Genomic DNA, 12934 nt, shown 5'->3' on the forward strand with positions numbered 1-12934 from the left:
TGTGCTGTTTATATATTTTGGAGATTAATCCTTTGTCCATTGATTCATCTGCAAATATTTTCTCCCATTCTGAAGGTTACCTTTTCGTCTTGTTTATGGCTTCCTTTGCTGTGCAAAAGCTTTGAAGTTTCATTAGGTCCCATTCGTTTATTTTTATTTTCATTACTCTAGGAGGTGGATCAAAAAAGGTCTTACTGTGATTTATGTCAAAGAGTGTTCTTCCTGTGTTTTCCTCTAGAGTTTTATAGTGTCCAGTCTTACATTTAGGTCTCGAATCCATTTTGAGTTTATTTTTGTGTATGGTGTTAGGGAGTGTTCTAATTTCATTCTTTTACACGTAGCTGTCCACTTTTCCCAGCACCACTTATTGAAGAGACTATCTTTTCTCCATTGTATATCCTTGCCTCCTTTGTCATAGATTAGTTGACCATAGGTGCGAGGGTTTACCTCTGGGCTTTCTATCTTGTTCCATTGATCTATGTTTCTGTTTTTGTGCCAGTACCATATTGTCTTGATTACTGTACCTTTGTAGTATAGTCTGAAGACAGGGACTCTTATTCCTCCAGCTCCATTTTTTTCCCTCAAGACTGCTTTGGCTATTCGGGGTCTTTGTGGCTCCATACAAATTTTAAGATTTTTTTGTTCTAGTTCTGTAAAACAATGCCATTGGTAATTTGATAGGGATTGCATTGAATCTGTAGATTGCTTTGGGTAGTAGTATAATCATTTTCACAATATTGATTCTTCCAATCCAAGAACATGGTATATCTCTCCATCTGTTGGTATCATCTTTAATTTCTTTCATCAGTGTCTTATAGTTTTCTGCATACAGGTCTTTTGTCTCCCTAGGTAGGTTTATTCCTAGGTATTTTATTCTTTTTGTTGCAATGGTAAATGGGAGTGTTTCCTTAATTTCTCTTTCAGATTTTTCATCATTTGTGTATAGGAATGCAAGAGATTTCTGTGCATTAATTTTGTATCCTGCTACTTTACCAAATTCATTGGTTAGCTCTAGTAGTTTTCTGGTGGCATCTTTAGGATTCTCTATGTATAGTATCATGTCATCTGCAAACAGTGACAGCTTTACTTCTTCTTTTCCAATTTGGATTCCTTTTATTTCTTTTTCTTCTCTGATTGCTGAGGCTAAGACTTCCAAAACTATGTTGAATAATAGTGGTGAGGGTGGACATCCTTGTCATGTTCCTGATCTTAGAGGAAATGCTTTCAGTTTTTCACCATTGAGAATGATGTTTGCTGTGGGTTTGTCATATATGGCCTTTATTATGTTGAGGTAGGTTCACTCTGTGCCCACTTTCTGGAGAGTTTTCATCATAAATGGGTGTTGAATTTTGTCAAAAGCTTTTTCTGCATCTATTGAGATGATCATATGGTTTTTATTCTTTAATTTGTTAATATGGTGTATCACATTGATTGATTTGCGTATATTGAAGAATCCTTGCATCCCTGGGATAAATCCCACTTGATCATGGTGTAGGATCCTTTTAATGTGTTGTTGGATTCTGTTTGCTAGTATTTGGTTGAGGATTTTTGCATCTATATTCATCATTGATATTGGTTTGTAATTTTCTTTTTTTGTAGTATCTTTGTCTGGTTTTCGTATCAGGGTGATGGTGACCTCGTAGAATGAGTTTGTGAGTGTTCCTTCCTCTGCAATTTTTTGAAGAGCTTGTGAAGTATGGGTGTTAACTCTTCTCTAAATGTTTGATGGAATTCACCTGTGAAGCCATCTGGTCCTGGACTTTTGTTTGTTGGAAGATTTTTAATCACAATTTCAATTTCATTACTTGTGATTGGTCTGTTTATATTTTCTATTTCTTCCTCGTTCAGTCTTGGAAGATTATACCTTTCTAAGATTTTGTCCTTTTCTTCCAGTTTGTCCATTTTATTGGCATAGAGTTGCTTGTAGTAGTCTCTTAGGTTGCTTTGTATTTCTGCTGTGTCTGTTGTAACGTCTCCTTTTTCATGTCTAATTTTATTGATTTGTGTCCTCTCCCCCTTTTTCTTGATGAGTCTGGCTAATGGTTTGTCAATTTTATTTATCTTCTCAAAGAACCAGCTTTTAGTTTTACTGATCTTTGCTATTGTTTTCTTTGTTTATATTTCATTTATTTCTGCTCTGATCTTTATGATTTCTTTCCTTCTTCTAACTTTGGGTTTTGTTTCTTCTTCTTTCTCTAGTCCGTTTAGGTGTAAGTTTAGATAGTTTATTTGAGATTTTTCTTGTTTCTTGAGGTAGGCTTGTATAGTTATAAACTTCCCTCTTAGAACTGCTTTTCCTGCATCCCATAGGTTTTGGATCGTCATGTTTTCATTGTCATTTGTCTCTAGGTATTTTTTGATTTCCTCTTTGATTTCTTCAGTGATCTCTTGGTTATTTAGTAATGTATTGTTTAGCCTCCATGTGTTTGTGTTTTTTACATTGTTTTCCCTGTAATTGATTTCTAATCTCATAGCATTGTGGTCAGAAAGTTGCTTGATATGATTTCAGTTTTCTTAAATTCACTGAGGCTTGATTTGTGACCCAAGATATGATCTATCCTGGAGAATGTTCTGTGCGCACTTGAGAAGAAAGTGTAATCTGCTGTTTTTGGATGGAATGTCCTATAATATCAATTAAATCTATCTGGTCTATTTTGTCATTTAAAGCTTCTGTTTCCGCATTTATTTTCATTTTGGATGATCTGTCCATTGGTATAAGTGAGGTGTTAAAGACCCCTACTATTATTGTGTTACTGTCGATTTCCTCTTTTACAGCTGTTAGCAGTTGCCTTATGTACTGAGGTGCTCCTATGTTGGGTGCATATATATTTATAATTGTTATATCTTCTTCTTGGATTGATTCCTTGATCATTATGTAGTGTCTTTCCTTGTCTCTTGTAACATTTTTTATTTTAAAGTGTCTTTCCTTGTCTCTTGTAACATTTTTTATTTTAACATTTTTATTTTATTTTATTCTATTTTATCTGATATGAGTATTGCTACTCCAGCTTTCTCTTGATTTCCAATTGCATGGAATATCTTTTTCCATCCCCTCACTTTCAGTCTGTATGTGTCCCTAGGTCTGAAGTGGGTCTCTTGTAGACAGCATTTATAGGGTCTTGTTTTTGTATCCATTCAGTGAGCCTGTGTCTTTTGGTTGGAGCATTTAATCCATTCACGTTTAAGGTAATTATCGATATGTATGTTCCTATGACCATTTTCTTAATTGTTTTGGGTTTGTTTTTGTAGGTCCTTTTCTTCTCTTGTGTTTCCCACTTAGAGAAGTTCCTTTAGCATTTGTTGTAGAGCTGGTTTGGTGGTGCTGAATTCTCTTAGGTTTTGCTTGTCTGTAAAGCTTTTGATTTCTCCATTGAATCTGAATGAGATCCTTGCCGGGTTGAGTAATCTTGGTTGTAGGCTCTTCCCTTTTATCACTTTAAGTATATCATGCCACTCCCCTCTGGCTTGTAGAGTTTCTGCTGAGAAATCAGCTGTTAACCTTATGGGAGTTCCCTTGTATGTTATTTGTCATTTTTCCCTTGCTGCTTTCAATAATTTTTCTTTGTCTTTAATTTTTGCCAATTTGATTACCATGTGTCTCGGCGTGTTTCACTTGGGTTTATCCTGTATGGGACTCGCTGCGCTTCCTGGACTTGGGTGGCTATTTCCTTTCCCATGTTAGGGAAGTTTTCCACTATAATCTCTTCAAATATTTTCTCGGGTCCTTTCTCTCTCTCTTCTCCTTCTGGGACCCCTATTATGTGAATGTTGTTGTGTTTAATGTTGTCCCAGAGGTCTCTTAGGCTGTCTTCATTTCTTTTCATTCTTTTTTCTTTAGTGTGTTCCGCAGCAGTGAATTCCACCATTCTGTCTTCCAGGTCACTTATCCTTTCTTCTGCCTCAGTTATTCTGCTATTGATTCCTTCTAATGTAGTTTTCATTTCAGTTATTGTATTGTTTATCTCCGTTTGTTTTTTCTTTAATTCTTCTGGGTCTTTGTTAAACATTTCTTGCATCTTCTCAATCTTTGCCTCCATTCTTTTTCTGAGGTTCTGGATTATGTTCACTATCAGTATTCTGAATTCTTTTTCTGGAAGGTTGCCTATCTCCACTTCATTTAGTTGTTTTTCTGGGGTTTTATCTTGTTCCTTCATCTGGTACATGGCCCTCTGCCTTTTCATCTTGTCTGTCTTTCTGTGAATGTGGTTTTTGTTCCACAGGCTGCAGGATTGTAGTTCTTCTTGCTTCTGCTGTCTGCCCTCTCTCTACTTCAGGTTGATAGTGAGTTATTTCTGGCAAAATGTACAAACTTTCCAATAGTGTATTTGTCAGTCATCATGTATTTAAGCCAACATGAAGTTCACCCTTCATGTTGTTTTCTTGCTTCTGAGGATTTCCTCTTAATTTCCATTTGTGCTGCTGGCTTCCAGTTCTTTTAACTGACTTGAAGCCCATAAGGCTTCACCTTTTTGTCATCCAAATTGCTCATGGTTGAGGAGTACACTGAGTTTAAAAAAAAAAAAAAGAAAGAAAGAAAAAAGGCAGCAGACTTACAGATTTGGCCCCCACAGTTTTATTTTTCAAGAGTCGCTTTCTCTCTGGTCTTTGCTTGCTTTTCTACAACTCCCACCCACCCTCCTTGTAATTCCCTGCCTTAAATGTAGTTTAGATGCCAGTCAGGGATTTGGGTGGAGTTTACACAGAGTTTCTCATTCCTTTTGTAGTTCCCTGATTGTCAGAATTCCTCCTTTAGGTTTCTCACTGCTTTATCATCCCTGAACTATGATCTCTGGCACTTTGGCTGATGAGCCTGTTGCCATTTTCTGCAGCTTTGTCAGTGGAAGCTGGGCAACACCTTCAGGCCAGAAAGCAAGAATTCTTGTCTTATCTCTGCTGTTGAAGTTTTTCAAGATTAAATTCTCTTCTGGCTTCTGTTTTTGTACACTTTCCATTATCTTTAAATAATTATTTTAAATCAGGTTTTTATAATTGTTATCTGCTGGAGGGTTCACATGTTTCCTTCCCTTTTCTTTCGTTACTCAAAATTTCACATTTCCTAAAATAATATTTTTGCAAGGCATAAAATTTTTAATTTGCAGTTATTTTCTTTCAGTATGTTAATGACGACATTTCAATTTTCTCTAAGTTATTGTTCCTGTTCAGGTTTCAGCTGTCAGTCTTTTTTTTGTTCCTTTGAAGGCAGTGGGTCTTTTTTTTCCATGACTGCTAAAATTCTCTGTTTGTCTTTGCTTTTTTATAGTTTGTGTGTCTAGGTGTGCTTTTCTTTGTATTTATTGTGCTTGCTGTGGCTTATAATGTTTCACTAGTTTGGTAAATTCTCAGGCATTATTTTTTAACATATTGTTTTTGCAATATTTTTCTCTTTTCCCCTGTAGCTTTGGGATTTTTATACTTCCATTTGTCTCTTGCATTTTTTTTTTCTTAAATTTTTTGTCCTTATCTCTCTACATTTCAGAATGTATGTTTTCCTCTCCTGTCTTGTGGTTCACTGATCTTATTTTCAGCTGTGTTCATTCTGCTATTAAACTCATTTTTGAGTTTTAAATTTCTGTTATATTTTTCCATCTACAGTCTTAATTTGATTCTCTTTTATAAATTTCAATTATCTGGTAAAATTCTCCATTTTGTCATAATTTTCTTGAATGTGTTAATCACAAGTTTCTTTAAACATTCATGTTTGTTAACTTATTTTTATTATCTCTGAGTCTGTTTCTGTTGTGTGTTTTTGCCTTTGGTCTTTTTCTTGGTATGCTTGCTTATTTTTTTTTAATTATGACTTTATATTAAGTTTTTTTTTTAATGAAGTATATTTATGGAATATATGTATTCTTTTTCAGATTCTTTTCCATTAAGTTATTACAAGATACTGAGTATAGTTCCCTGTGCTATACAGTAGATCCTTGTTGCTTACCTATTATATGTATAGTAATGTGTGTCTGTTAATCCCAAATCCCTAATTTATCCCTCCCCCTTCCCTTTGGTAACCATAAGTTTGTGTCTGCAAGTCTGTTTCTGTTTTGTAAATAAGTTCATTTGTATCATTTTTTTAGATTCCATATATAAGTGATATCATATGATATTTGTCTTTCTTTGTCTGACTTCACTGAGTATGATAATCTATAGGGCCATCCATGTTGCTGCAAATGGCATTATTTCATTCTTTTTTATGGCTGAGTAATATTCGTGTGTGTGTGTGTGTGTGTGTGTGTGTGTGTGTATACACCACATCTTCTTTATCCATTCATCTGCTGATGGACATTTAGGTTGCTTCCATGTCTTGGCTGTTGTAAATAGTGCTGCTATGAACATTGGGGTGCATATATCTTTTTGAATTATAGTTATCTCTGTATATATGCCCAGGAGCAGGATTGTTGAATCATATGGTAACTCTGTTTTTAGTTTTTAAGGAACCTCCATACTGTTCTCCATAGTCACTGCACCACTTTACATTCCCACCAGCAGTGTAGGAGGGTTCCCTTTTCTCCTTACCCTCTCCAGCATTTATTATTTGTGGAATTTTTGATGATGGACATTCTGACCAGTGTGAGGTGGTACCTTATTGTGGTTTTGATTTGCATTTCTCTAATAATTAGCGATGTTGAGCATCTTTTCATGTGCATTTTGGACATCTATATGTCTTCTTTGGAGAAATGTCTGTTTAGGTCTTCTGCCCATTTTTTGGTTGAGTTGTTTGTTTTTTTGATATTGAGCTGTGTAAGCTGTCTGTGTATTTTGGAAATTAATGCTTGCTTATTTTTTATTAAATACTGGGCATTTTATATAAACAGTACTGTTGACTCTGATCAGTAATTTCTTCTATCATCGGGGATTCTCCTTGTAGTCTGGTGGACAACTAGAATAGAGCAGATCACTTCAGTCAGTCAGAGCCTGAGCTGAGTCTTTATAAGTTTCAATTTACCTCTAGTTCACCTTCATTCATAAGGGTATTACTGTCTAGCAAAGCCTACTGAAGGCTTGGAGTATATACTGACTTCCTTCTCTGTAGTGGTTCCTGAACTTCAGTTTTTGTTCTCACGGCACCATAAGACTGTTGAAATCTTTACTCAGTTTTTCATCTACTTTTTGTTTTAAAAAGTGCCCTGTGCAGCTACTTTGGTGAACTGGCATCAAGTGTTGTCTCTGTCTCCATACTTTCAAATCTTGATTTCTCAAATTTGGTTGCCTTGTCAATCTTGACTTCTAAGTTTTGGCTCTCTAACCCTGATAGACAGTCAAAAGCTCGTAGTCACCTCCTTCTGCTTCTGCTTGGATTTCTTTTGATTTCTGCTTGTATTCTCAGTTTCTTGCTCTTCACTGCTTAAAATTTAATAGATTTGCTGGATGTCATTGTGAAACAGAAGATCAGACTCACCTCAGTGAGTTTTCCTTCTTTCTGGGATTTTGGCTTTTCTAGTCTTGGTTGACTTGGTAACTCTTCAATACCTTTGAACAAATATTATTTATATTTTATCCAGATTTTCTAATCTTTTTTGACAGGAACGTCAGTCTGCTATAATAAGCTACTTGACTCCATCACTGTTAGGAGAAGTCCCTAGCTTAGTGTTTTGAATAGCTACCTAATATTCTGTAATTTGGATAACTCATTTAATTAGGTATCTATTAGTGAACTTTTGGGTTATTTATTGGTCTTTTTTTTTTTTGGTTGTTGTTTTTATTACAAATAATTCTGAATTCGGCAACCTTATACACATATCCTTCTGCTCCTTGGGCTTTAATAGCTATAGGGTGGGATTACTGGCATTTCAGTTTTTATTTTAAAAGATACTCCCAGTTATTTCAAAATGTTAATAGCAAATCTTACTAGTGACAACTCAGGATGCCTTTTTTTTTTTTTTTTTTTTAATTTTCCCAGGATGCCTTTTTTTAATACACACTTCAATACTGTTTTCAATCTCTTTTTGTTAATTTGGACAAAAAATGAAATCTCATTGCTTTTAAGACTTGAATTTTCTTGCTTAGCAGTCAAGTTGAACATAATGCTTCATTTTCATTGGCTCCTTTATTTCTTCTTTTGCAGATGGCCTTTTATTATGTTTGATTAGTAGATTTTAAAAATACATACTCTAGGCTCCCCCTTGGCAATTCTGATTCAGTAGCTAGATGATGAAGGTCTGAATCTGAAAATGTTTAGGAGCTGCCAAGTGATTCTGATATCCAGGCAGATTTGGAAATTACAACTTTGAGTAATCAAATGCCAGTTTTGTGTTTTGAGGTGAGTTGGTAAGTTAAATTTCCTATTTTATTAAAAAAAAGAGGAATGAAATTAGAGAAGTTATTAAAGAAATATTGATACTCCTTTGATTATTTATAAATGCAAGCCATATTTTTTTTAAAAAGTATATCTTGATAGATGAAACTATGATCTTATTTTCTAAAGTACACTAAATATTTTGTTATGGACTAGTGACCTTTTGGTATTATGGTTTATTTAGTTCAAAGGAGAATATGATATTGTTACAGATGTAAAGTCATGAATATATAGCGATAAGATAACATCTTTGTTATGGAGCACTTAGGATATAAAAGTGCAATCTCTGAATACAAGTATTTCTTTCCTGCCAAAGGGAGAAATAGTATGAAAACCTGAAATATTATATTTATACTACCACTTACTCTGTGTCACCTTTTTAGATAATAACACCGTTATCTGCTATTTAATACTTACTATGTTCCAGTACTTTGCTTAGTATTTTATATGCATTGCCTAATTTAATCCTTATAGTAGCTCCATGAAATAGTTGTTATCAGTATCTCTATTGTATAGATAAAGGAACTGAAGCCCAGATATGTTACTTTCTTGTTCTCAGCTACAAAATGGTAAAGCCGTGATTCAAACTTGAGTATGTTTGATTTCAAAATCCATGCTCCAGTTTGCTATCCCTCTACCACAGTTACACTTCTCGAGGTCTTCTTGTCTACCTGTATGTTGTCGTATCCCATGCTTACTTTGCCACGTTTATCATGTTCTTCTCCTTAGTAGCATTTGATACTATTAACCGTACTCCCCTTTAAAAAATATATGTGTCTATTTGTGTGTGTAGCCCACATTTCATTATAGCATAGAAAGTAATCTAGTGTTATAAACTCATAATGGGAAATAACAACCTTCACTGCCCCCTGCCTTATACCCCAGAGGTGAAAATCACCTTAACTTCTCTTTGCTATTTACCTCTATATTTCTACATAATAAGTTTATTTTGCAATATCTTGACTCATTAAGTTTAGGCATTATTAGTTTCTTGTTATAAAAGATTTAGTCTGATTGTTTTCTTACTATTGACTTTAGAGTGTTCTTTACATATTCTGGATACAGTCGTTTGTTGGTTATGTGATTTGAAAATTGTTTTTCTTCATCTGCGGGTCATCTTTTCTTAACATGGATTTTTTTAATATTTTTTTTTTGCAGAGCAAGCATTTTTAATTTTGATGAAATCCAGTTTAAGGAATCTCCAAGTAAACTCCACACCAGTTTCTGGGGCAAGCTCTTTCTGACAGCTTGCCCCACAAATTCCTGCAACTTCTGCAGCTTTAAACTCCTGTCTTCTAATACCTTAGCTCAGTCAAGCTCACCATTCTCTGCTTGGGTTCTACCTCCCTGTGGTGTGGTCAGGAAACTGCCCCCAGGCAGAGAACAGGGGTAAATCTCGGAATCACTCATGTTTTTCTCTTCTCTCAAGGATCATAGTCTTGTCCTGCTTGTTGTCTAGTACTTGAAAACGTGTGCCTTTTAGATTCATTCCATTTTATAGATATTCATGTTGGGAGGACAGGTCCAGTACTAGTTACTTTGGTGGATGGAAGTGTAAATCCCCAAATTTGTGATTCATGATTTTCTGTCCATATTTTATAAGAAGGCATTAAGAAACTTTTCAGAAGCTCTGTATGCAAAAGTTGGGATAGTGGACTTCACTGTAAGATTATAGCTCTTTCTTTGGGAATTTCCATATGGAATTTATATATATATATATATATATATATATGTCTCTCTCTCTCTATATATATATATATGTGTGTGTCTTTTCTCTGTGGCTATTTAGGTGTCTTTGCAGAAGAATCTTATAAATTGTTTAGGGGTTGAGCTGGGAGGGGAGGTGGGCGTTTTCTCATTCACTGTGGAGACTTTTACTTAATTCTCTACTTGAGTCTTTTTACGTCAACCCTTCTCTCCTGGATGCCAAGTGGTGAACCGTTCTGGAGTTCCCTCAGCGTGGGGCTGTCAGTCAGCTGCCACGGAAGCAATACAGTCTAGTGATAATGAGTGAGCTCTGGGGCCAGACTTCCTAAGCTTGAGAGTCTGCTTTGCCAGAGACAGTACTAGCTCTGTGATCTTGGGCAAGTTATCTTTCCCTTCTGTACTTCAGTTTTCCTTATCAGTATGAAAGGAACAATAATAGGACCTGTATCACAGAGTTAATACAGTTAAAGTCCTAAGAGCGTGACTCTTCTAATTATTTATATTCAAATGTCTGCTGTTATTTCCTCTTTCTATTTCACAAGTATCTCAAACCTGATATATTCAATGTTAAATCCTTGATTTCTCCTCACAGCTATTTCTCTTCTAGTCTTCCTTTCCCCCAGATTATGCCACCTTCTATTCAGTTGCTTTTGGAAAAAATCTGGAGTCCTCCTTAGTACTTCCCTCTTCTTTATCATTTGCATGTAATCTTTCACCAAGTCCTGGTTGTTCTCTGTATAAAATGTATCTTATTATGTTTCCATTTCCACTATCAGCGTCTGCACAGCCTCGTTAATAGCTTTCATTGACTCCAATCATACTCACCTGCATTCTGTTCTCCCCCATGCCGCAAATAAGAGGCAGGTTCAGTGAGCTAGGATGCTCACTTTCTCAAGGTGAGACTTAGATGGTCACTGGCCAGCATTTCCACCAGATTCTTCAGTTTCTGGGCTGAATAACCCCCTACTTCTGACTGGCACATTCTCTTTCCTATTTGTTAATTCAAGCAATTAGAAGACAGATTTTTGAGGCCCAGATGTCACTTTCTTTAAGTGATGTACATAGCTTTTCTCTGACCTATTGGGTTAATTTTCATTTATTAGCTCAGCATATATTTAGTGTGTGCCTACCATTTACTACAATGTAGGGATACACAATAGTTACACAAGTGGTAATTAGCCTGGTGAAGATGTTGATGGGTGTGTTTTTGGCATGGCAGGCAGCATGTTCAAAGGCAACAGAAATGATGGTCTAGTCCAGGGGTTGAAAATTCTGTATGGCTAAAATGTAGGTAGTATTCAAGAGCACCAGTGTCAAGAGATAAAACTGAAAAGTAGGTAGAGACTTCTCGTTAGCAATTTTAGGATTTTATACCTTATCCAGCATAGCGGTCGGGACCTTGGACTCCAGAGTCAGACCTGTGGTTTGAACTCTTGTCTCCTCGACATGAGTAGGTAAATCCTTTAACCTTCAAGTCTATTTTCTACTCTGAAAAATAGCAATAATGATCGCATTTACCTCAAAGGTTAATTTGAACATCCTGAATTTGATTCTTATTTGTGGCTTATGTCCTCTTTTTGGACACTGATGCATCAGACTCCTTTGACTTCTTGCCATTTAGTATTCAGATCACATAATTCTCTTATTCCTAATTCCATCCTTATTAGGCAACCTTCTGATTATAGTCTGGCTTCCTTTGTACCATGCCTACGAGGGAGAGAACATGCTGACTTGACACAAATGCCCTGTGCCCTTGTAGTTTGGGCAGTTATAGTTACTGCTGTAAACTAGTAAGTTGGCATTCTTATTTTATGTCAATCTTGTGAGCTTGATTAATGGGAACTGTTCCTGAGAGATGGATCTGTTGGTCATGTGCTGTCCCATTGGTTTATGAGATTTTAAGGCCAAGAGCTAAACAATATGGAAAATTCATTAAACTCAAGTTACTCATGAGACCTCTTTCAAAATATGCAGCTTGCCTCCTCTAGAGATACTCTATATCTGCTCTGCTGTTGGCTGTGAGTTTATTTTGTATCTTTACATTTTTATAGTTGTAGTTTTAATTTTTCATTTATGAGATATTTATTTTATCATTACATAAATAATCAGAATGAAAAATATAGTTATAAAAACTGGTAGGACTGAGGTGTCCCAAGTGCAGAATAACAACGAGCTGTCCAGTTATCAGCTGAAAAAAAGGTGTCCCGTGAAGTATTTGATTTTGTTGTGTGTGTATTCATTTGTCACTGTAAAGAGAATTTGACACTTTACAGTCATTTAGAGAAATGACTTTTATTTGATTTCACAAAAAACTAAATCATATATATATATTTTGAATATCTGTTTCTTAAAGATGAGAAAGAAAACTAATTTTCTTTTAGTGGTTCTACGCTAGGGGACGGCCTCTTAGGGCACTGTATATGATTGTTATTGATTGTCACAGTGACTGGGAGGTAGGATTACTGGTGTTTAATGGGCATGGAGGGGGCAGGGATATTAAATATACTATAGTGGCCTGGAAAGCTCTCCAGAGAGAGGAGTCCAGCCCCAAAAGCTTGTAAGTGCCCCTCTTGAGAGACATAGCTGGGTTATTTCTTCAAGTAACCTGAATAACTATGCAGATAGCACCATCTAGTGAGGGAAATAAGTATTAAGCAAAAATCTACTTTCATCGCAGGAATAAGAGAAAATTCTAAATTCTAAATTTTCTGTAAAATAATAGGTTATAGAATCACAGACTTTTGGAGCAGGAAGGAAAATTGGCGATTATCTGATCCACCTTCTCCTTTTACAGGTTAGGAAATTAGGGTCCAAAGAGTTGCAGTGATTTGTCTAATAGCATACAGCTAGTTAGTAGCAAAAGCCAGGGCTAGAATTCAGGTCTCAGAGTTTTCCAGGTTAGTAATCTGAGCCTTCTTCATAGCAAACTATCTTTGT

At 35.6% G+C, this 12934-nt stretch overlaps 1 protein-coding gene across 5 annotated transcripts in view; it reads left to right on the forward strand.

The window, feature by feature from the left end:
- The window catches only part of OMA1 (OMA1 zinc metallopeptidase), a 92745-nt gene that overhangs the window by 39277 nt on the left and 40534 nt on the right, over positions 1-12934 (forward strand). The gene's annotated exons all lie outside the window — the stretch shown is intronic.

This window comes from Balaenoptera borealis (genome assembly GCF_965194805.1).
Source record: "Balaenoptera borealis genome assembly, chromosome: 1".
Lineage (NCBI taxonomy): Eukaryota > Metazoa > Chordata > Mammalia > Artiodactyla > Balaenopteridae > Balaenoptera > Balaenoptera borealis.